Raw genomic sequence first — 23,696 nt, forward strand, 5'->3', positions numbered from 1 at the left:
CTCAAACTTGGCGATCGAATTGAACCTTCATTCAAGGTCTAATGCTTTAGCACCTCACTGAAACTACTGCTGCTGCTGCTGCTGCTCGACGTAGACTCAAAGCTGCTCGAAGGTGTGGACGGTGGAGATGCGGAGGCCCAAGGGGAGTCATCCTACCTACCTATTGATCTAATCGGCGTGGAGCACGAATGCTGCTGCATCCTACTCATTTAGATGTAAAAAACGGTGTGTTTGTTTTTTTGCACCTCAATCTCGGTCCCACTTGTTTAGGCTGGTCCCGGCGTTCCAAGCAGAACGAACTGCTCTCGAGACTATGACTGAACCGGCGGACGCTGTGAGGCATGACATCATTTGTGACTCCGACAGTTTCAACCACTTTCGATCGTGTTTAGGCCAGCGAAAGCTCCCGGGGAAGACTTGATCTAGTTCAGCCGGAAACTCTCCTGGTTGATGAAATCCTACACGTCATTCAACGAGCTCAAGAACTGGTAGAGACCATTACGCCTAGCTTGCTGCCAACGAGTGTCGGCTTTGTCTCTAACCTTCCACCCCCTGTTCCTCACCCCATACCTTGTAATGACCTCGACACTGTACGATCGGCCTTGTCATCTGCATTTAAATAAGAGTCAATTGTATTTTGTATACACGACACAAACAAATAATTTACACCTTGTTTAAAATGCTAATTGAATTCACATTTTCAAAACGACCTTGTCGACTGCTTTTAGTCGATCAAAAAGGCTTGAAACCGCTTGAATAAGTCGGTAATGATTCAAAAAATATTACGTTCAAGTCAGGAAATCGATTCTGACTAATGCAACAATTTGCACGATGTACAGAACAACGAAATTCAATTTACCTAGGAGCTTATTTACTTAATCATACAGAAAAATTTCCATTTCCATATCCAGTTTCGAGCACCATCGAGATCTCTTGGTTTTACATTGACGTACTCAAGATGCGCACTTTTGCGGTAAACAACCTCAGCACCACCAACATGTCTATTAGCGTCCAAGAAGGAACTCAAGGCTTCTAGTGCCTCCCATACAGATTGGCCGATCCGATCGCACCAAATTCTGCCTCCCGTTGAACGCAAACACACAGCGAACTAACCGTTCATTGATTGGTATCCGCTATCCCAATAAGGAATGAGGACATTCATTAAGGTTGGTTCCGGTCAGCGAATGGTAAAGATATAATGAACAAACAACAGCGACGCCCGGGTGTCCGTTGTTGGCGGTACCAAAGTGTTTGCTGAAGCCTTTGCTGTTTGCAGAATTCCAACCAAATAGTCACTAGAAGATGCAGTTTCAAAATCTGATGAATCAAGCATGCGGTGAAGAGGGAAAGACAGTTGTCGAACAGCTGTGCACGAAATCGGCCAGTGTGGGTGAAATCGAGTTGCGTCAAGTGTGCTATTTTTTTACGTCCGACTGTCAATTTGCGGAGAAGAGGATAATATACACCTACCGAGCAAGTGTGGTTGTAATTCCACAAATAAAAACTTTAGAATTATCGCACTTTAAAAACAGTAAAAAATTTTATAGTGAACAATATGCAGAACAGAACGCTCTAGCGCATGTTGGATTGCTCCATAACGCATAGGAATAATAAAAGTCAAATTTCCCTTTCGAGTAGCGAGATATTGAATCCAGTGTTTCCGCTTTTAACAAGACTGAAATAACTAATCAACGTGGAATGCCTCGTGCTTGCATATTTTTCATTAATACTACAACCAAACCTTCTATTTAGGAACTAAACGGAAGTTCGTAAATTGAGTTAGTTCGTTAAAAAACATTATTTGGAATTTATTTCGTCGAAATAGTTCTGCGTAATGAATGTGAAGGGAAGGTACAAAAAAAAAACGATGTTTGGGGTTGTTTAGAAATTCAAATGGTGACTTCCGGTTTATTGATATTCCTTATAAACCGACTTCCGGTTTACTGATATTCATTGAAAATCCTTACAGTAAGCGTATTTTTGGGCTGTATACGATGAACAGATGCCAGAAAACAATATTGGAAGTGGTTCTGAAATCCGAAAATATCCATATCGTAATGATTGTTAAAAGATATCAATAATCCGAAGTCACCACCTTGTATTTCCACCTCAAACATCGTTTTTCGGTATCTCTTCAACAAACTCGTTCCGAAAATACCCATATATAAAGGGATTTTAGGGAATATCAATAAACCGAAATTCGCCATCTTGGACTCTGAATCGAGTTGAAATATTGTTTTCCGGCTGCCATTCGTCATATCAGTTTCAGAAATAAAGCATTAGGGCATGTTCAGGAGTGTTCCAGTTCTAGATGCATAATTTATGTCAGTTTTAAAATTTGGATCTGAATTTTATAACAAGAAAAACTGGCAGCCCTAGCAGTGTTTTACTCGTGTTTCAAATGTACAAAAAAAATAGAACGGCATCGTAGACCAGTTTTAAATTTTTCAGAAGAACTGGTCGAAAAAATAAAACTAGAACGGCTTGCTGGAGATACGTTTGTTCTAGTTTCTGCTCTATTATAGAATTTCCATATAGAACTTCTAGTTGCTGAATTTGCTCTTAGAATATTGCTATAGCACATATTTGCATATTTTGAAAAAAAACTTTACGAAGTTGGTTACGAAGGGGTTCCGAATCTATAAAATTGCATTAGTTTTCAAACCAAGTCGCGCAGAAATGAAACACTCAAAATTCAATATTGCTCGAACCGCGGGAGTAAACGCGACTCATTTTGAGGCAAAACTGGACTATGAAGTTTCACACAAAATGAAAAACGAATACAATGGGGTACCAAATCTCTCGATACCTTAATGAGCGTGAAGAAAATGAAGCCATGTTTGAATGGATTCGTTTCGTGAAACATAATTATACTCGTCAAAAATATAGGTACTGTCTCGAAACTTGACGCCTTACTACCCCTAGTTTTACCCCTCGAATAAATTTTGCGTTAATTGTCACTTTATTGATGTAGCGTTAGAGTGTATCCGGAAAACTTCTCGAACAAGAGGTAGTTACCACTTCCCTTCGAAACGTGTAAAACATTCTCGACCAGACCGCCAAAGAATAAAGTTCGTTCTGTATTTTATCTACATTAAAGTAAAAAACGTGTTTAACGTACAACCGCGTCCGAACGTAAAATGTGGCACTACCCCAAATAATTTATGCTGAAACTGACATATAATGAATGTTTTACTTAAATTTTAAGTAAATCTAATTTTAATTCAAGAATGATGATAAAAAATGATATTTTATTCAAACTAAAAATTGATCCTTTATTGTACGAGGTTAAACTTGAAGGTTTCACGAATTTTCGAACTTTTGATCGAACGCTCTTCATCAAGTTCCGGACAAATGTTGCATTGCATTTTTTGGTCGCTTGGGCCCAAATTTTTTTGAACTCCTGCATGTTCATCCAAAGAATAGTGTTCCCTAAACTAATTAATGATGGTTTTAACATTTGCATGATGAATTCCAAACCGCTTCGCCAATTTTCGCATAGTAACACCCTTCTCACTTAGCCATGTGTCCAGAATCTAATTTTCACTTCCTTTTCAATACGCGACATTCTGAAAACGCAGAATTTCAACCTCAAAAACAAGTAAACAATCGAAAGCTTATAGCCAAACGCACAGCGTGCTGTGATCTAAGCATAAAAAAAACCATTACAAATACATGCGTACAACACAAATGCATATGGATAGCTTATTTTCGATACACTCCTTAAGTTTTTAAAAAAAATGACTTAGCGTCATTCAGCTAACTGACGTCTATTTACCACAAAAAAGAGCGTTTACAAAGTCAACCCATGGATCGAAATAATTGCTGGTTTATATGATATTTAAGCTGTCCGGTTTAACCCCATGTCCGGTCTCCCATAATAATTTCAGGAGTTTCAGGTTTGTTTACGCACCTGACAATGTTTAAAAACAACTGAAGCGGAAATTTGATTGCAAACTATCATCGGTGTAAAACTGAATACAAACTCGTGGGTTTTTTTCTATTACTAAGGATGTGATTTTTAATTCAGGCTCAATTTAATTTCGCCTTCGATTGGTTGAAAAATCAAAATCGGAATGGTCAAAACATTTTTGGCGTGAGTGTCTTACTTTAGTATGATTCGGCTTGTGGAAGAACGGGTTGAACTTACTCGAAAAAATCTCAGACTGTAATAAAAAAGAAAGCTGAGTCGAATGGTATATGACATTCGGCCCTCCGCTCCTCGGTTCCAAAGCCGGTTTTTGCAGTGATAGTATAGCCTTTCTATATGAGAAAGGCAAAAAGTATGGCTTCATATATTCAGATATATTCTTTGCAATCTGTGATTGAATTTCAAGTAGCAAGAAAAAGAACAGAAAATACCAATACTAAAATTTCTGAAACGTTTAAAAATACTAAACTTCAAGGTTAAAATCTTATGACTCGCTTTTACCTTTTTCGATATTGGACGACTATTTCGATAGAATGAGTGACATATCAGGCTGAAAGACTATAAAATGCGGATTAATTTATTCTTGTGCGATAGACAGTGATTTTACGCAGTTAAGGCTCGTTTGTGACAAAATCTGGACAGATTTATTTTGCCATATAACAAATTTGCTTTTAGCCCAATCCAAGATAGATTCTTTATTCTTTATTTCTGCATTATCAGTCATCCTTATTGCCCTAATTAGGTTGTATAAAGAAACTACGAACTTTTGAATTTATTCTAGCCCTTAAGGATTTGTTGTTGAGAGAGTTCTCTCTTCACGAGAGCCCAATACCGCTCGATATATGGATTCGCCTCTTTCGCTACTACATCTTTGGCGTAGTGATAAGATGCCAAATCAATCCAAAATAGCCAGGAAGCAGTCTCCCAGCACATAAGTTTCATCGTCCATAATCACACAAGAAAACTTCGTCAAATATTCGCTATACAACTTTCGATCCCGGTTTTTAGCCGTCACATTCTGTTTATGGTTACAGTTTTCACCTACACGTTTGACAATAGTCAGAAATACTATTCTCTTCTGCAATATTTGTTTTACCTTTGCGTCCTTCTGGTGGTATTTCTGAGATTCGTTCTTGTTCCGCTCCTAGTCTTTCTGACTGTTGTCAAACGAGTATTTAAAGATTTAAGAACGTTATGGACAGTGCTTGCAGGAAAATCAAGCAAACCAACATAACTCATACTTTTTTAAATGTTTTAAGAACGTAGCCAACTCCTTAATGGATTCTCCGAACTCAATCGTTTTCGAGATAGTTTGATAGTCCAAATTTTTTCCACTGATTTGCTGTGCAACTTGGCATACTTTAGCTAGTTTACGAAGCAGAGACTGCAAATTGTGCGAACATCACTCTCGTACTTATAATCATGCTTGAATCGATTTTGGTTCATTATTTCAAAGCCTCTTGCTTGATATGCGTAAGTGCTACATTTCTATTTATAAACACAGTTGCTGCAAGTTTACTACAGACGGCAGGTTATTTTTTCATCTATCGCGATTCAGCATCAAATTAACCGGTTCGCTCAATCTCTTAATTTTATCTTGATAACATTTATTAAGCTACAGCTCACAACGAGCCATCCAAACCCGAAAAGCCTGTCCGGTTACGGCAATTGAAATACCGGCGCCAATCGGCTTGATTCCCGCACATTTATGATCACCTTGTGAACGATAAGTATGTTGCGTAGGAATTCGCATGGTGCAGCGAAGTGCATGGCGTCGTGATGGGCAAGACATAGCTTAACTGGACGCTTGAAAAAAAAAACGGATAATTTTACGTCTCCTAAGACATCATATTCGGACGTCAAAAATGATACATGTCTATATTTGATTCAACACAAGATTTATTAATTTTGAAATATTTTATGTGTTAAAACATGAAATTTCACCACATTTTAGCCACAGTCATTTAACGAATTGCGTTCTCATGAATTAAGTCTTATGTAAAATTATTTCACCTGTGAACTCAATTTTTTTCTACTGTGTGGACTCGATTTTTTTTTATCCGAAAGGGGAATTATTACAGGGATATTGAAAAATTAACTTCCATGAACGCATTTACCTAATTAGATTTGATTTGTATTGGTTCACTTTGCTGGATGGTATCACACAACAGGAAAAAAATCAAGCAAAAAATGTCGAAATTTACTAAAATGTGTAAACCAAAACATAGAAAAATGTATCAGGCCATTAATTTCAAAACTAACTTAGCTAAATTTGAAAAAGAAACAAACTTTAATTGTACATGTTAGTGACCGTAACGAAGTAACGGAACAGAAAATTTACCTAATTTTGAGTACTTCGGGGTTCCATTTAATAACCAAATTTTAGGTAAAGTAAAGAAAATTGAGTTATAACATTTTAAAAGTAAGTCATATTCACTTATCTGTTGAGTTATAATGATTCAATTTCAGAATACTCGAAGTATACTGAAATTAAACGTATTAAACGCGCATTAAAAAAACAATAGGATTTGTCGGATACGTCTCATATAAGATTACATCTCCCGAACCGGAAATGTTTGCAATAACAGTTCCAAATAAACCTAAGTTTATCAAGATTCATTGAGTCATCTTAAAAAAATGAGCGATGAAAAATGTGCGGTTAGATGGTTACGTCACTTATACCATTATATCTCCGGAACCGAAAGTGACAGCCATTTCATTTTGGAACTAGATAAATCACTCTATAGTTTCTCTCAAACAAGAATAAGTATGTAGAATTCGGTTTTGTCATCTTCGAGGAATTTGAGCAGAGCATTTTTACGGTTTCGTCACTATGTCATCATTTGAACTTCAAACATGATCAATAGCTTAATAGTAGCTTTCTAAGTCTAAACTTGTTTGAATTGGTAATCTCAGAAAATCGAGCGATTAGAAACAAAATACATTTCGTCGGCTACACTTCTCATAACTTTATATTTTCGGAACCAAAAAATACAGCCATTGTCGAACTTGGTCAATGGCTTAATGGTAGCTTTTAATCGAGTCCAACCCTATAGAAATCGCTTTCGCTGAGAAAATTAAACCTAAAAAACGGTTACGTCATTTATACCGATATGGCTCAATAGTAGCTTTCAAATGAGCTGGTATGAATCGGTTCAGACATCTCCAACAAAATTGAGAGGTAAAAATCTTTGAAAGGCGCACACACTGTTCATATACTCAGAGACATTTTCCTATCTTGTCGAGTTGAGTCGAATGGAATATAACACTATGGATCTCTGAAGCTCCGTTCGAAAGTCGGACCAAACTCTGCTTTTTTGAGTTGGATTTTTTTGTATATTGGTCTGAATGTGTTTTATTGACTTCAGGAGGTGCAAGTTTCGTCAGATATTTCATAATTCATTACATCTGCATTTGATTAGAGGGAATTTTACGTATGATATTGAATGAAAAAGTTTTTTGAAGTGTCTTCATCTTTCCGAACATTTTGATGTGAATACGTCTTACTTTACTATGGGGCGCCGTTTCAAAAATCACTCTGCACAAGAATGGGCAGAATTTAATCGTAAATATCTCTTGTTGAATTTTTCGCAGGAACTTATTTTTTCCCCCATACCATCGGTCAGAAATTTGTGATAAATTAACAGTAGTATGAGATAACCATAAATAACTCAAATTAAAGTTTTCTAGAATGTTTGGTGTGAATGAGCATTGAGGTGAAATTCAGTGCCAAAATAAGGTGCGAAACATTTCAACCGCATGAATTAAACGAATCATCGCACAAAGTGTATCGAGCAAAACCAACACATAGGAATATGCAATACTTTCAGTGATTAAGCGCAGTGGGCTTACGACACGTTTTGTTCGCTAGTAAATCAGGCACTATGTATGGTTATAAACCATGGGTATTTTTAATTGACTAATATGAGGGAGCCACATTTGTGCATATTGTTTAAGACGATAAATTTAGTCATTCAATGTATAACCAAAATGCTCTTACAATTGATTTTCTCACCTATAATTGTCCATTTAAATATTTAAACAAGATCTTTTTGTATGGACATACAACTGGTTTCTAAGATGTTCACTAAAAATTTCTAGCTTGTAATGGGCGTATCATATCAGTATATAAGTGAATTATATTTTACTATTTCTCATGAATTTTTGAAGGAATTATTGATACTTTTTGTCCACGTTTGGCGAGTGAATACAAAACATTTATTATTTTGAAATTTTTGAACCCGAAGAAGGCGGCTTTCAGTTTACGATTATTCTTTCAAATTATATAGAATTTGTGTTTTCTAGAGAGGTTTGACAAGCAAGTTATGGGAAGTAATGTCATATTCATTCTTTAATTAATTGTTTTGAAAATTCTAGATGGCCACATATGATTTGTTGTGGATTTTTAAATTAATGAATGAATTTGAACATTGCATTTTTGATTTTGTACCCTCCAACACCCAATAAATTGTTGCTCTCGTTTGTTCTGCCTTATATTTGCACCGTTACAATTATGCAAGTGAAACGGAAGTGTTGAAAAGTATGTTTTTTATTCGTATTCACATTATCCAGTTATGTCTCTGACATTATCCACCCGCTTTTTTTTCGAATGCATTTTCCGATGGATCATGTTCTGCAACATATTATTCAGTGGCGTCTCGTGACAAAATTGACTGTTGTGGTATGATAGCAGATGTAACAGTTCGTTGTAAGTGAAAACTAAAGATTGAGGAAGGGAGATTCGCTTGTATTTTTCAATACAATGAGATAACGATATACTTTCGGATATACAAACAAATCTCAGAGCTGAGCTGAGTCATTCTGTCTCTTCTTGAATCTGTGCAGTAACTCATGTGCACGGAAAAGACTCTAACACAGCGACAACAGATACTTGAAATTTTATGTCTGATGTATATGAGATACGTGTAAATACACGTAATTTCGGTGCGATCTAACCTGCTTCCATCGAGTAAACAAAAATTCCAAAAAAATAATTGAATTTGGATAAGGTTGGGGACGCAGTTCATTCCTTCAATTTGACCGGTTGTGCAGTGCACGAGGAGCACATAAGGACGAGACACCACTGGTATTATTACTGACCTTTGGCAGTACACTTTCAAAACCACCTAACCTAATTTCCTTGTTCATAATTCATAGTTATTTCGCAAAAAAGAACAATCAAAAACAAAATACAGAATGATTCGACTCCAGAAGCTACGGTTTGAATAGTAGCCTCCCAATACATCTAAATTTCATGGAGCAGATTCTCTTTCAATATCAAAAATATTCATAGACAATGAATTTAAACATATTTATCTGCTTGATTTTATGCAATATTTTTGAAAAACCTTTGTAGTTTTCAAATTACAAGAACACTTCTGGAATCCCAAAAAAAGTATTGGATTATTACTTGATTATTAACTCAACTGCTAATAAAAAATGAGATGCAGCTGAAAAACTACGATGGCTGAAGTTTCGTATAGATTGATGTTAGATGACGACAGATATCAGGAATCAGAACAAATTGGCTCAAATGGCACGTTCCCCTTGATATTTGGAGATTTGTGCCTTGCCATCAATTTGTTTTTAGCATCATTTTTCCGATACATAAAAGGGAAGTTGCGTCAATGGGGGACAGTTACATATCAGATGATATGAAGTACCGTAATCGCATTCACACAAATCACACGAATAATACTAAGCACGTTGAATAGTAGCCATGTGATAATTGAGTTTGCAATGTCCAGTCAGAGCTCTGGCCAGAATACTGCAATGATGCTTGGAAAAATGCAGTAGACACTTTGACATTTTCAGATTTAAATCTGGTAGAAATGCTTTTGTCTAAGCGCAAGTTTGCAAGCTGCGCCAGTAGCTGGCATGTTTGGATGCACCCCAAGAACGAATCTTGTGCTTTATCCAACTAGTTCAAAGTGGTAAAGCTGGTTCAGGACCAACGAAATCATTCGTTGCACCAGCTCTAGCCAACTCATCAGCCCATTCATTTCCAGTAATACCAGAATGGCCGGGTACCCATAAGAAGTAAACAGCATTTGAAATGCTAAGGTCTTCAATTTGAGCTTGACATGCGATCACTAGATTCAACCGTGAATCATTCGAACTGAGTGCTTTTAAAGCTGCCTGACTGTCGGAACAAAACTAAATTCGTTTACCACAGATTCTCTGCTTGTATTCCACACAGAATCGCGTAGATTTCTGCTTGGAACACAGTACAGTATCTACCAAGTGAATGAGACTGTTCTAGTCTCATTTCACGACAGAAGACACCAGCACGATCATTCAACATAGAACCGTCCGTATAACAAACTATGTTTTGATCAAGTTTTCGTTCCAAACAACCAGACAATCATTCCTCTCGAAGAGGATAGCTCACATTGAATGTTTTGAAAGGAAAACTGCATGTGAGGTAAAACCATAAGTCGGAAATCCAAGGCTAATGCCTCGAAAATTCCTACCTTCCCCTAGCTCTAACCGAGAAAAACTATGTTCACTCTATACTCTGATTAATTCCAATTGACTAACCCACAACTGACTGTTCATTATCTGTTAAGTGCAAAGGAAATTAGCAAATTTACTATCGTGCCAGATTTAGTTTACCCATAATTATTTAAGGAACTCATTACTATGACGATGGATAGTTTCGTATTAATCAAAAGAATACTTGAAAAATTAATAAAAAATATCGGTGTCTCACGTCTAAATGAAGCTTTTATAACGCTATATTGAAATTTGACTTTCTGTTTTGACAAACTGTCATCCTAATGAGCCTCAAATTTCTTCTACATTTAGCTTCAAAAATATATGACAATCGCTTCATTAAGCCAGTGTCATATTGTCCGAGTCACCATTCCAAACATAATTTTCGTTTCCGTTCGGTTCATCATCGAAACCATCCAATACGACTTTCCTCCGGGATCGAAACGCGTTTCCATGCTTTTAAACGGTTTGATGATCCCAACTGACTTCTTTGTAGATAAAAATCTCTTATAAAAATACATAAATCAATCCACGGCAATCAGATAGTTTCACTCGCTCCATGTGGCAGTTATCTTCAAACTAATGAATGCGTGTCAAACCCGGATCGTCGCTAGTATCAGTAAAGCAGTGTGTTTTTAAACAGGAAGTGACCAGTATGTTGTTATAATTCTACTACATTAAGATAAGAATTAGTGGTCATTCTTAGACGCACAGAAACAATATTCTCCAAGGTGAATCACGACTTTGTTATAACGTAAGTTGTATCGACTGTAGTCGATTAGTTAATTTACCTCTAAAAAGGTTACTTTTTTAATTTAAAATACGGCAGTCTGTGTGTCCAAAGGAATGGCTACTTTCTACTTGACCGTAATCGCATTTCGAATCTTTCAATAACGGCAGCTATAATATTTCACAAGGTCACAGTTAGGGTCCGAACACAATTAATGTCGGTGAGCCACCGCGAAGTTCGTCGTCTACGATACCGTTTCTTATATACCATTCCACAACGCTCCGCAAACGCAAGTATTGTGTTCACAAACTGTTGGAAGTCCCGTGGGGCCACTATCGAAGCGATTGTAGCTCGCAGCGATCGCGATGACGATGATGATGACGATCGGCTCTATTTGTCGGCTCTTGTCATAGCGATGTGCTCGCAGCAAACGATCCGCGATTGTGTCCAGCCGCAGCTCTGCACACATTGTCGCTGTATGCCTTCATAGAACACACTGACAGCCGATCTTCTCGTATGTAGTTGTTCTGTCGCTATCGCCGACAACAAAAAAAGAAAAAAAAAAAAGCAGAAAAAATTACGCCTGGACAGCACCTGTTTTAATTATTGCTTGTAAATCGCCTCCCGGTACCGATATTAGGCCGGGCTGGGGACGGAAATGATCGATTAGAAAATGAAAAACAACCTTCCGCTTTGGTGGACCGTTAGAGTGTTCTCGGTCCAGGTACTGGACATTTTCCGTACTATTCCGTAGCCGATTCGAATTAACAGGGGTCCCACTGTGCAGAGACAAGAACGCGATTCCGCTTCATGGCGAGGCCATTCATGCGGCGCCGATCGACTTTTGTCAAACCGGTATGCAATGCAATGATACTTAATTACGCTAGGGTCACTGTAAACTTTTGCTACGATCGCTACAACACTGGGACAATTCGGTGATTCCTACTGGATAGAATGTTTTCCCTCATACTTAACTAATTTCGCCATCGCCATTCCGTTGGATTTCCCGACATGCTGTATTTAAACTAATTATACGTTGATATGCCCAGTAATAGTAGTTCCGTAAACACTTGGCTTGTATCGCGGTGATCATTATTATCATGTTCATACTACAAATCCCCTATCGCCGGCAGCCACCACGGTTTAACCCGTTTATGATGTCACTGACACCCCCAACTGACTTTGAGCTTTCTAGCATTGAAGTTGTGCTGAAGATGACAGATATTACTTGTAAAGCGAAGCACTGTTTCATAGGCACGTACGAAGCACATAAAACAGACAGTGGGTCAAGGTACCGCGGCGCATGAACGCAAGTTCGCTCAACAACAACAACAACAACAACAAAAAATAGTAGCATTTCAACTGCTGGTGACCGGCCACATCAGCTGATGGCTGCGATGGCGCCAACGGTTTCGATAATCTTCCACGAAATGACATCCGGATCAAGCGTAGGGGTAATAACTGACGGCATCTCATATCCATGCTTGCGCGAGATGACTCAAAGAGTAGCGAAATATTCTTTTTTTTTGAACGCGGGAAGTTGCTCGAAAGGTTAAGTATGTTCAGTGCGCCACGATCATGATAATGAATTCGTCTTAATAGTTTCTTTTTATTGGGTTTACATCGAATGAGAGGGCACTGAACGGCCTTGCATTATGTCACCAAAACGCGTCGGTCGGTTATTTGATGGTGTCCAAAAGCTGGGATCAAATTAGCGCATTTCATAGCATGTCAAACAGATTTTTAATGCACGCCGTAATGGGAGACGGGGTAACGATTTTCTTCGGTCGTAGCTCACGTTGTGTTGCTGTAAACTTGTTGACGATGCAAAACATGTGTAGTGACATGAAAATGGTGTAGCTTCTGGGTTAGTAGATGAATAGCAGGGACCGATGAAAGAGGATTACCCACATGAAATACTGTTAATATGAACAACAATAATAATGATTTTTGTAACTTGGAATAATAAATAATATCATTCTAAAACTATAATTATGTCGTGTTCTAATGGTTCCATAAGAATTGAGGAATACTTGAAAATAGTGCGTCGTCCGCCCGGTACGTAAAATCACCCACTTGGGTTTAATTCGTTTCACCGGCTTTGGTGAATAGTACCGTATTGTAGTCTAAAAACAATATAACGAACTTCGTAATAAATTGTATGCATTTGTAGAATTGAACCTATTGATAATCGCTTCTTTAAGCTGATAAATGTGATGATCAATGTAGGGTAAACACATATCATTTAGCAACCAAACAAACCAATTCCTTTTCTCAGCGATGATTTGACCGATTTCCACAAACTTCAAATGAAAGGTCTCATACGGAATTCCTGAAATTCATTCGCAACAGACTTTCGGTTCCGGAGTTATAGGGTAAAATGTGTTAAAGATTTTGTACCATCACTTAAAACGGCGAAACAAACATCAAATTTGAATAAAAACTAGTATAATTTGTAAAGTTAGATGTTAGTTGATGGCCATACGAACCGAACTTCGATTATACCGGTTCTTGCGTTCCAGTACCGGAAGTACCAACAACAGAGAACTGTATCATTCTGTAGGTTATACTACTTATTACACAAACAATCTCTTTGGTTTCTTTCAAGAATCGAAGAGAAATATTTTGAGTAAAACACCACAGTATTATATATGAGAATATGATTGATATGATAAAGGCGTCATCGCACCTCTAGGTGGATTAAAACAGGTTTTTTTTTATAAACGAACGAACCATCGTCACTTTTGCTGCTTTCGTTGTTGTTGTTGGAAGCGTTTTCATCTTCAATTTTCAACTTTATTGTTATTGCTTTTCTCTTAAAAAGGCTATGCAATTCACTGTGAAAACCGACTTTTGAACCAAGGCCTGGAATGCCGAGTGTCATATATTATTCGAATCAGTTAATGAACTGATGAACTGATCAGTAAATATCCGTGTGTGTGTGTGTGTGTTTTTGTTTTACAAGGTGAAATACTTTATGTACTTTCCCAGCTCACGCGCTCGGTAGTTGTCAAGCTACCGCTATTGTGAACCAGCGAGTTGGACATCTTGCCTCGATCCCCCCGGAACTAAGCTAAGCTCAATACTTCGGGGGAGGCTGTGCTCATGCACTTCTTCGTTTGGGAGAAAATGAGCTCCTGCGTTTCTCTCTTTATCCATCTCGATCCACCTTTGGCGCCTCGACGACCCAATGTCGCTACGTCGCGCCAGACTACTCGACTGATCGTCGACGATGGATCTAGCCTACACCGACGGAGAGTTTCCCGGAGAAGAAAAATTCTCCCGCAACCGGCGCCTCCGGTACCCATCCACGGCCCGACCGTAAGGATGCCTGGGTCGATCCAATGATGCCGGTTGGAGGATGGCTTCCGGTTCACTGGTGCCCCGACGATCTTAACGGTACTAAGATACGGTCTACTCGTCTAGTCCCCGACTAAGGACCTAGACTACCCCGACGGAGAGTTCCTCGGCGAAGGAATTTCTCCCGGCACCGAATCCCCTTTTAAGCCACGCGGGACACCCGAAGGAGTGCCGAGGTCGGCTCCGCGATTCCGGTTGGAGCTTGGCTTCCAGTTCGCTGATGCCCCGACGACTCGAATCGGTGTTGTGGCGTCTACTCGACTAGTCCCCGGTGATGGATCTAGCCTACACCGACAGAGAGCTCTCCGATGATGGAAGTTCTCTCGAAACCGACGTTTTCGATACCCGTATACGACCCGACCGAAAGGATGCCAACGTCGGTCCAGTGGTTCCGGTTGGGAGATGGCATGTGGTTCCGGTTGGGAGATGGCATCTACCAGGGGGTAGCACGACGATCCTTACGATGCTATGACGTGGTCTACTCATCTTGTCCCCGACGACGGATCAAGACTACACCGACGAAGAGTTCCCCGACGAAGGAAGTTCTCTCGAGCCGACGCTAACTCGCTGATCCCTTCTCCATTTTTGCTGTAACTCCGAAAGTATCTGTGTTACCACTCTGTTTACTGCATTCCACGTGCCTTCTTCACGACACATTTCCTCAGATATATTATCCACCGTTAAGGCAGGCATTTCCCTACGTACTTCCTCAAACCGGGGACAATCGAAAATCACATGTTCAGGTGTTTCTTCAACATACTCACACTCCGGACAAAATGAAGACGCGGCGTGACCACACCGATGCAGATACTTCCGGAAACAACCATGGCCAGATAGAAACTACGTTAGGTAGAAGTTTACCACTCCGTGTTGTCTATTCATCCACGGCGACAAATGTGGAATGAGCCGGTGAGTCAATCTACCTTTCCCCGTACTGTCCCACTTCTGCTGCCACTTCGCCATCGAATCGATTCGAACCATCGTTCGCACGTTTCTGGTGGTTCTACGCTGATAACACTCAATATCCTCTGCCAGGGTGATGCAGATTGGGATCATTCCGGCGATAACGCTTGCTACTTCTGACGATATTGCCCTGTAGGCGCTCGTAACTCGTATGACCATAAGCAGGAATGCTCTGTTCAGCTTTTCACGGTTCCTCTTCGTTTTCAATGCTGTTCCCCAGACAGGAGCACCATTCCGTGGAACAGCATTGAAAACGAAGAGGAACCGTGAAAAGCTGAACAGAGATAACATGCTCCGTGTGTGTCAATAACGCGGACTGTCACTGAGAAAGCTAGCAAAAATGGAAGGAGTACAATACGATTCTTATTGGAAATTTGAACTGCATAATCATGGACGACGAAACCTACGTGAAACTCGATTACAAATCCTTGCCGGGACCACAATATTATACGGTGCGAGAAGGGCAAGTGTTAAACAAGTCCGAGACATCGATTGAAGTCGAAAAATTTGGTAAGAAAGCTATGGTCTGGCAAGCAATTTGTAGCTGCGGTAAGATTTCAAAACCCTTCATCACCACTGCTTCAATGAACAGCGAAATATACATCAAGGAATGTTTACAAAAACGACTTCTACCCATGATTCGAAGCCACAAGGATCCTGTTGTCTTCTGGCTAGATCATGCTTCTTGCCACTACTCGAAATCAACGGTAGAATGGTATACAACCAAAAATGTCACTTTCGTCCTAAAAGACATGAATCCACCAAATTGCCCACGACTTCGACCAATTGAGGAATTTTGGGCAATAACGAAGGCATATCTTAGGAAACATGTCTCGGCAGCCGAAACCATTCAACAGTTCGAAAAAGACTGGAAAAAGTGTCAAAACTTGTCGCCAAGAAGTCTGTACGAAATTTAATTAGAAACGTTCGCAAGAAGGTGCGCCAGCCAGGCACGTACCCAGAGGGGGGGGCCGAGGGGCCCTGGCCCCTCCCGAAATCAAAATAATAATGAATGACACGAAGAGAACAGTGTCAAAACTAAATTATAAAAAAGACACAAAATTGTACTGGGTGACCGGAAAGAGGAAGTTCGCGAACTTACCATAGTTTTGCAAGATTCTGCAGATAAGGAAGTTCCTGCAGCTGGATGCCGCATATGCTTATTTAGGACTTAAAAGACGAACCCAAGTGCACTTCTAGTAAATGTTTGGATGGATTCATTATTATACGCTAGAGAACAAAATGATTACTCAACCATGGACTGAAGTCGTGCTTCGAAGCGGCACGAGTGCATGGGTCGGAAAGATTACGATGCTGGGTTTCTGGGATTGTCATAGTATACTTTTGGAGGATTACCTAAATACAAGTATTAGCGTTAAGGGGGCGATTAAAGACCGAAATCGACCTTACATGAAGTACATGAGCATCGCTGCTACGGGTAAAATCTACGGTTTAGGGCTCCAGTTACTTGCCCATTCACCTTGTTCACCTGATTTGGCTTCTTCGAACTATTATATGTTCCAAAACCTCAAGTCAACTCTGAGAAATCGATGTGAGTTTCGTTTTGGAATTTTAGACCGCTACTTCCTCGACCTGATACCGAAACCTGTGTAACCAGAGTAAGTTTTCCGTTCTCCACGAATCTGAGTAAGGGAGCAATCTTGGACTACTTCCCGAAATCTTTCACAAGTCTTGTGGATTTTTGTGCTCTAGAAATGGATATTTAGAAGATCTTAGACATGTGCGACTGAAATGGCATGATAGTAAATGTTAAGAAATGTAACACAACAACCTTCTCTCGGTCACAGTTACAAATTTAATTTAAATACTTAATAATGATAGTTCCAGTGTCTGTTGGAAACACCGGTAAAAGGCGCACCGAAAATTATGTACATAAGCAATCCTCAGTAACATAATTTTTTTTATCTTTGGGCCCCTCCCGAAATGAAATCCTGGGTACGGGCCTGGCGCCAGCTAGTCTACATTGGTTAAGTAGCAAATGTTGAGAATAATATTCTGTTGTTGTAGTCTAATGGCGTTTTCGTTTTTAATTTGCGCTACACCGGTGCAGTGCTACACTGAGGCATGAATAAACGAACAAAAATGACGAAAACATAAACAGTAACCATTGACTACAATAAACGATTCCATTGCACAGAGCTACACCAAACTTTTAATGAGTGCTACACCAGTGGTATCGGTGCAGAAAAAGTGTAGCACTGGTGTAGTGTAATTGGTAAAAACGAACGGTTTCAGTGCAGCTTTTGCTACACCAGCGTAGTGCAATTTAAAAACGAAAACGACATAATATTATCAGTATATCGAATAAAATTTGAATATCTAACATTTGTGAATTATTTACAGCAAAATCGAAGTGCGCCCATACTTCTTTAGTTCCTATGTTGTTAAGGAAAAGCAAAAAAAGGCTTACTATACAGCAATTAAACCCAAGTCGACATTGGTTTAAGAAATTCATGGAAGTGTGCGATTCGGTGAAATGAAATCAATTTTGAATATCTAATTCAAACAATCAAACCAACCCTTCTATTGATTGACAAAAATGCTTTAAGCGAAATTGCCTTTCTGGCTTTCCGCAAAATGATAACTACTAGAGCGGATACTGATTTTAATTAGGTAAAACATCATTCCAAAGTTTACGCTAATAACACACATTGAATAGTTTTCATCCAAGCATTTTTTTTTTCTTTTTGTTAAAGTCCTTCCATACACTGCAGATCGTTCGGCGTCATATCATCGGAGATATGAAATCCCTGATTTATTGTCGCATAATGTCACACTGGATGTATCGCCGTGAGACATGAAATTTTCCGAGGTTTGCCACGGGGCGATGACATTCAAAAGGGTAAATATGAGAGGAATATTCGTCACATCGACCAGTCAGCGCCGCCATTGAGGCACGGTGATCTGTTCGTTGGGATCGCGCCATGTGCGGCAGAATAAGGCAAGCACGCCGTTTGCACATGGAAGAAAAAAAAACCGCTCCTTTTAGGGAAGAATCAAGATTTTAGCGGTTAGCGCACATGATCCTTGTAGACACTTTGTTTTCCGCTTTTAATCTTTCTCAGGCCAGGCGAGTTACCAGCTCTGGGATTCTACGTATGAAATATGCTTTTTTACCGAGCTGTTTTTGTAGCCGCGGCCGGTTGCCTCTCCCCCTGCCAGGCCGCGACTCCGGTGATGACTAGTTGGCTGGTTGGCTGACTGGCTGACTGGCTGGCGACGATGACTGCGAATCGGTCGTCGGTCAAGTCGACGAACCAGCTGAGGTTTTGTGTTGTTTATATTGGCACCGCCGGGCCAGAGGACGAGGAAGCAAAAATTGTTAACTTCTAAATATGGAGCCACTTTCCTTGATCTTGGAATTGAACTCGAAAAACGACCCCGAGATGGTGGTATGGTACGGGTCCGTGGTGTTGAGTTCTGTCAATGTTTGCCAGTGCATGCGGGTTATAGGCCGCCGAGTTGAAACCGGTACCGCTAATTGTGTGCGTCCATGCTCACGCGAAAAAAGGGGTACTTTCCGAGCCGAGGCGCGAAACTATCCGTATAATAAACCTAATGACTCTTGAATTCTTTGAGAACAACGAGAATCAATACTCGACAATTGGTGTTTGACGGGTAAACGATACGTGCTAATTGAGTTATTACCTAACGATTCGTATGGCAACTACGGCCCGGTCTCAATTCTGTTGCACTAATGTTAGCGGACAAAACACGCCAATTTCAAGCCATTACGAATCGGATAATCTCGCAATTATCCGTCAATGAGATTCAATCATTTAATTTCTAACAATGTGTTTTTTTTCTATTTCAACAGGTAATTCCGGGATTCTGTTGGCAAGGTGACATAAATTGTGTTGCACGCGTAAGTAATTTTCATCCTCACTAGACACGGAAGGCCTTGCTTTCACCTGTACTATCTTAATGTTCGAAAGCCATTTGCCCTAATCCACCAGCAACTGTGACCCGTTTCACTTTTCGTTCGCTGCATAAATAAGCACCAACTGCGACATCAATAAAAATGCAGATTGGTGGACTAATGGATGGAGCCATCTTGATATGTTTGGGGTTTGAAAGACAAACATTGAGTGATAAACTATGATTCACGTGAAGATGCTGATAAATGAACAGGTTAGAGGAAACGCCCATGAGAAGCGAAATAATCAAACAAATGGGGGATGTTTTGCACAGTTTATAGCCAAGCATAACTTCGTAATATTTGGTTGTGGACCAGTTAGCTGTTGAAACCGATGTCCAAAGAGTAATTATACGATCACACGAAGTCCCGCTGTTTATAGATTCATAATGTTTATTGATTTTTACAACAATCTTGCGTTCGTCCCATTAAAACAACGTATCACGTTTTCAACTGACTTAAAAAAAATTGCTCGAGCGGTACAAGTAGAGTAATAAAATATATATCCTTTAAGCTTCTTAAAGTGGCTTATCAGCAATTAAGTTCTTAAAAGCATAAAGTTGTTAAATTCGAAGGAACGTCGTCCTTACTACGAACACCCCTCGGCTGATATTGTTCCATTTTCAAAGATTATAAAAGTTGAGTCATAAATATTGGTGATCGACAGTAATTCCATCAAATGGCCATCCACTTCTCGTTAGGCAAACCCATGCTGCGCCAAATATGTGCAACCATATCAAGGGAACAGAGTAGTGCACATCATTTGTTGGGTCTATTTGGGATCGAGATCTAGGAAAGCACCTGAGCCAGAAAATCAATCGCTTCGCCCTGGGTATCGAGCCGACGATCGTCTGCGCTAATGAGAAACAGATTAACATTTCTGATACAATCTGAGCCAGCACCTACGTACTCTCCGGATCGGCCCCCCCAGTACAGCCAAACCCGATGATGTAGATTGAGATTCGCCTGCTGAAGAAGGAGTTGTTGAACAACTAACGCTTTCGTCGCCAGTGTCGTCGTTGTCGTCGTCGGTGCCGTTGCCGTTGCCGCCATGGCAAACCTCAAAGGTAGAACTGGCGTAGAGTTGTTATGAATGAATTTAAATGTATAATGAGTATCGGTCTAATCCCACTCACGCGCGAAACTGTCAGTTCCCGGGCTAGATTAGTGCTTCCAAGAATCGCGAACGGGTACCGGCCAAAGTTCTAATTGACGCCAGAGCAAATAATTTACCCCTGCTTGGTCGGGATGTTTCATACCTGACATTGATTTATTTCCATCGTTTAAAAAAGGGTAGACTCCTTCGACGTTTGATTAGTTGCCAAAAGGGACGCCTCGAGTGATAGCTGTTCTTGGGACGGAAACAGCAACAAGTTGTTGACTGTCAAACCAAGAGTCGAGCTTGAGAATGGAAAAAAATAATATCAGTACTTAGCAGCAGAACGCGGTTGTTTGAAGGGTGTATTCACAGCAGACGACACAAACTGGAAATGTGCAATTTTTAATGAAGAACTTTACGCCCTGTACTAAGTTATCATTCTTTAAATAATTCCAAATAGTTCTTGAGTTGCACAGACCAATTTATACGATATGAACTGAAATTGTTATTGCACTTCACTAGAACATAGGCAATCAAACATTGAATCATGTTATTTTGATTAGACCTTCAAGTTTACAAAATGGTATCAGCGGAGTAGGCTAGCAAAAGATCATATTCGAATCATCACAAAATTGATCCAATTTCAAAAATTAATTGTTGTAGATGTGATGTCCGCAATGTAGAAGTCATCTAACTGTCAAGAAAAAAAAGTAATCATGAATATGGATTAAGTTTTCAAATAAAGAGATTTGTCAATTGGTTTCTCGTCAAAACATTTATTTTTCGTTAACGGCCAACGTTTCGAAGGTTTTACCTTCATCTTCAGGGCAATTGTAAATTTATTTATTATTTAATCACAACGATTTTACAAAATGTACTCACATCGACTACAAATATGGAATAAGCAACCGGAAGAATGCTAATCAATGAAAATGAAGCCTTTCTCATACCTCTCATATTCTCATGTATAAATGTGTGGCATCATCAAATATTTTTTCTTAATTCGGCTTTCACGGTTCTTTGAGAAACGATCTTTACTCATTTACTATCGTTAATCGATAAGCGGGAAGCAAGAAAACCGAAATTAGTTTGTTCGGCCGTCTACCGTGACTACCGATTAAGAAAAAAAAATTTTGTCTTCGCTTTAAGGCCATCGGCCAAGTACCATGCGCGCGGGTGGTTTTAGAAAGGTTTCGATGGAAAATTTGAAAAATTTGCCAAAACCAAAAACATACAGACCTTTGAACAACTTTTTTCTATCTGCAGGGAAGATTTTCCGAGTAATATCAAAAATAGCTCTGAAAATGAGTGTTTTTGTGATCTTTCACAATTATTTGGAAAAATAATGCGATGATATATATTTTTTAAAATAAACCTTATGCTGGCTACAAGGATTTCATTCAGACGATTTTAAAGCGATTTTAACGCTGCAGATAGAAAAAAATTGTTCAAAGGTCTTTATGTTTTTGGTTTTGGCAATTTTGTTAAATTTTCCATCGAAAAATTTCCTAGAACCTCCCACGCGCATGGTACTTGGACGATGGCCTTAAGTGACTTTTATTTGAACCTAAGTTCAGCCATCTTCGAGAATACCTTGTGAGAATGTTTGATACACATACACACATATTCACACAGACATTGCTCAGCTCGACGAATTGAGTCGAATGGTATACAATTGGAATTTTACAAGCGAATTTCTCAAGTGATTGCATATTTCAATATGAGAAAGGCCAAAATTTTCTATTCAAACTGGTTGATGTACTATTTTGATTAAACAAATTGAACCAGCGAAATCCTGCGCTCATGTTACGATTGTATATAGAGTAATACCAGCAACATAAAATATGCTTTGTGGTTGGATTTTTATCATTACTATTATCATTAAATTATACCTCCTGCAAAAATTTCCTACACATCACGAAGCATGGAAGGCCGACGCATGTCGTTTCAAATAAATTTCAATCCAGTGTGACGCATTCAAAATCTGCAACGCATCTGACACACTTCCTGTTAGTGGTTATCATTTGTCCCAATCTCAGCATCGTATTCACCCGGTAACAATCGTACCTGCTCCGTGACTCTGGTTTCTTCAACATGGTGACTGAATTTTTATCATTACTATTATCATTAAATTATACCGGCTGCAAAAATTTCCTACACATCACGAAGCATGGAAGTCTTTTTAAATAAATCTCAATTCATTGTGACGCATCCGAAAATCTACAGCGCATCTGTCACACTTCCTGTAAAGTGGCTATCATTCGGTATCGGTTTTCGTTTTCTTTACCGCGTGTATGAAATCGAACACAGCACGCTGTGTGCTTTGTTCGTAGAGGCGGTGTTGTATTTTCTTCTTCCGTATCGGCGCCTGTACGTACCGGTGCGCCTTGTATGACGGTTTGAAATTTTTACAATCATAACCCTGTAATTTCGGAACCGGAAATCGGATCGGGATGAAATTCAGAACTTCATATGGATTTATAAGACCTTTCATTTGAAACCAATTTGGCGAAAATTGGTCAAGCCATCGCTGAAAAAAGTGAGCTCAACTTTAGAGCTTGTTATCAATATTTCCGGTGCTTCCGGAACCGAAAGCCTGATATAACCAAAGTCAAATCGCTTGGCCGTTAACTGACAAGGCCTGTCGATTAGAATTGATTTGAGCCCAGTTTTGATATAATTTTTTTCGTGTTTTGAATCACCGCTCTGTACAACTGTTGGAAATTTTCAACACTCTTCAATGTGTGATTCCGAAACTGAGCTTTTTGAGATTGCTCACGCCATCTCTGAGCAAAGTGATGAAGTAATATGAATTTTTACTCTAATTAATTAATTCCGGAACCGAAAGTCGAATCCAAATAAACTTTGTCTGAGACAACAACAACCTTTCATTTGAATCTAAGTTTGTGGAAATCGGTTTACACACACGTTCACACATACAGACACTTTGCGTTCTCAACTGCTGACTTTCACTGATTTTTAAGAGCCTAAGTTTCAACTAGATTATATAACGCTTATTATGAAATAAACACGTTAATTATCTTTAAAATGGTAGTACTAATTTGGAATAATTTTTTTTTCATCATGGAAAGAATTTTTTCTATTTAGTCTTCAAAATACACTTATATTTAGTGTTTTGCTAAATATATTATCAATAAAAAAAGTATTTTTTGAGATTTAT

General features: G+C 39.2%; 1 protein-coding gene across 3 annotated transcripts in view; it reads left to right on the plus strand.

The window, feature by feature from the left end:
• The window catches only part of LOC131432759 (inverted formin-2), a 167,795-nt gene that overhangs the window by 57,260 nt on the left and 86,839 nt on the right, over positions 1-23,696 (plus strand). Inside the window, exon 1 of one of the 3 annotated variants that reach the window (XM_058599261.1) lies at positions 19,347-19,365. The exons of the other annotated variants lie outside the window; for them this stretch is intronic. The gene's annotated coding sequence lies outside the window, so the exon portion shown is untranslated. Of the gene's footprint in view, positions 1-19,346; positions 19,366-23,696 lie in introns of those variants that run through there. 3 annotated transcript variants of the gene reach the window in all.

This window comes from Malaya genurostris, chromosome 2 (assembly GCF_030247185.1).
Source record: "Malaya genurostris strain Urasoe2022 chromosome 2, Malgen_1.1, whole genome shotgun sequence".
Classification (NCBI taxonomy): domain Eukaryota; kingdom Metazoa; phylum Arthropoda; class Insecta; order Diptera; family Culicidae; genus Malaya; species Malaya genurostris.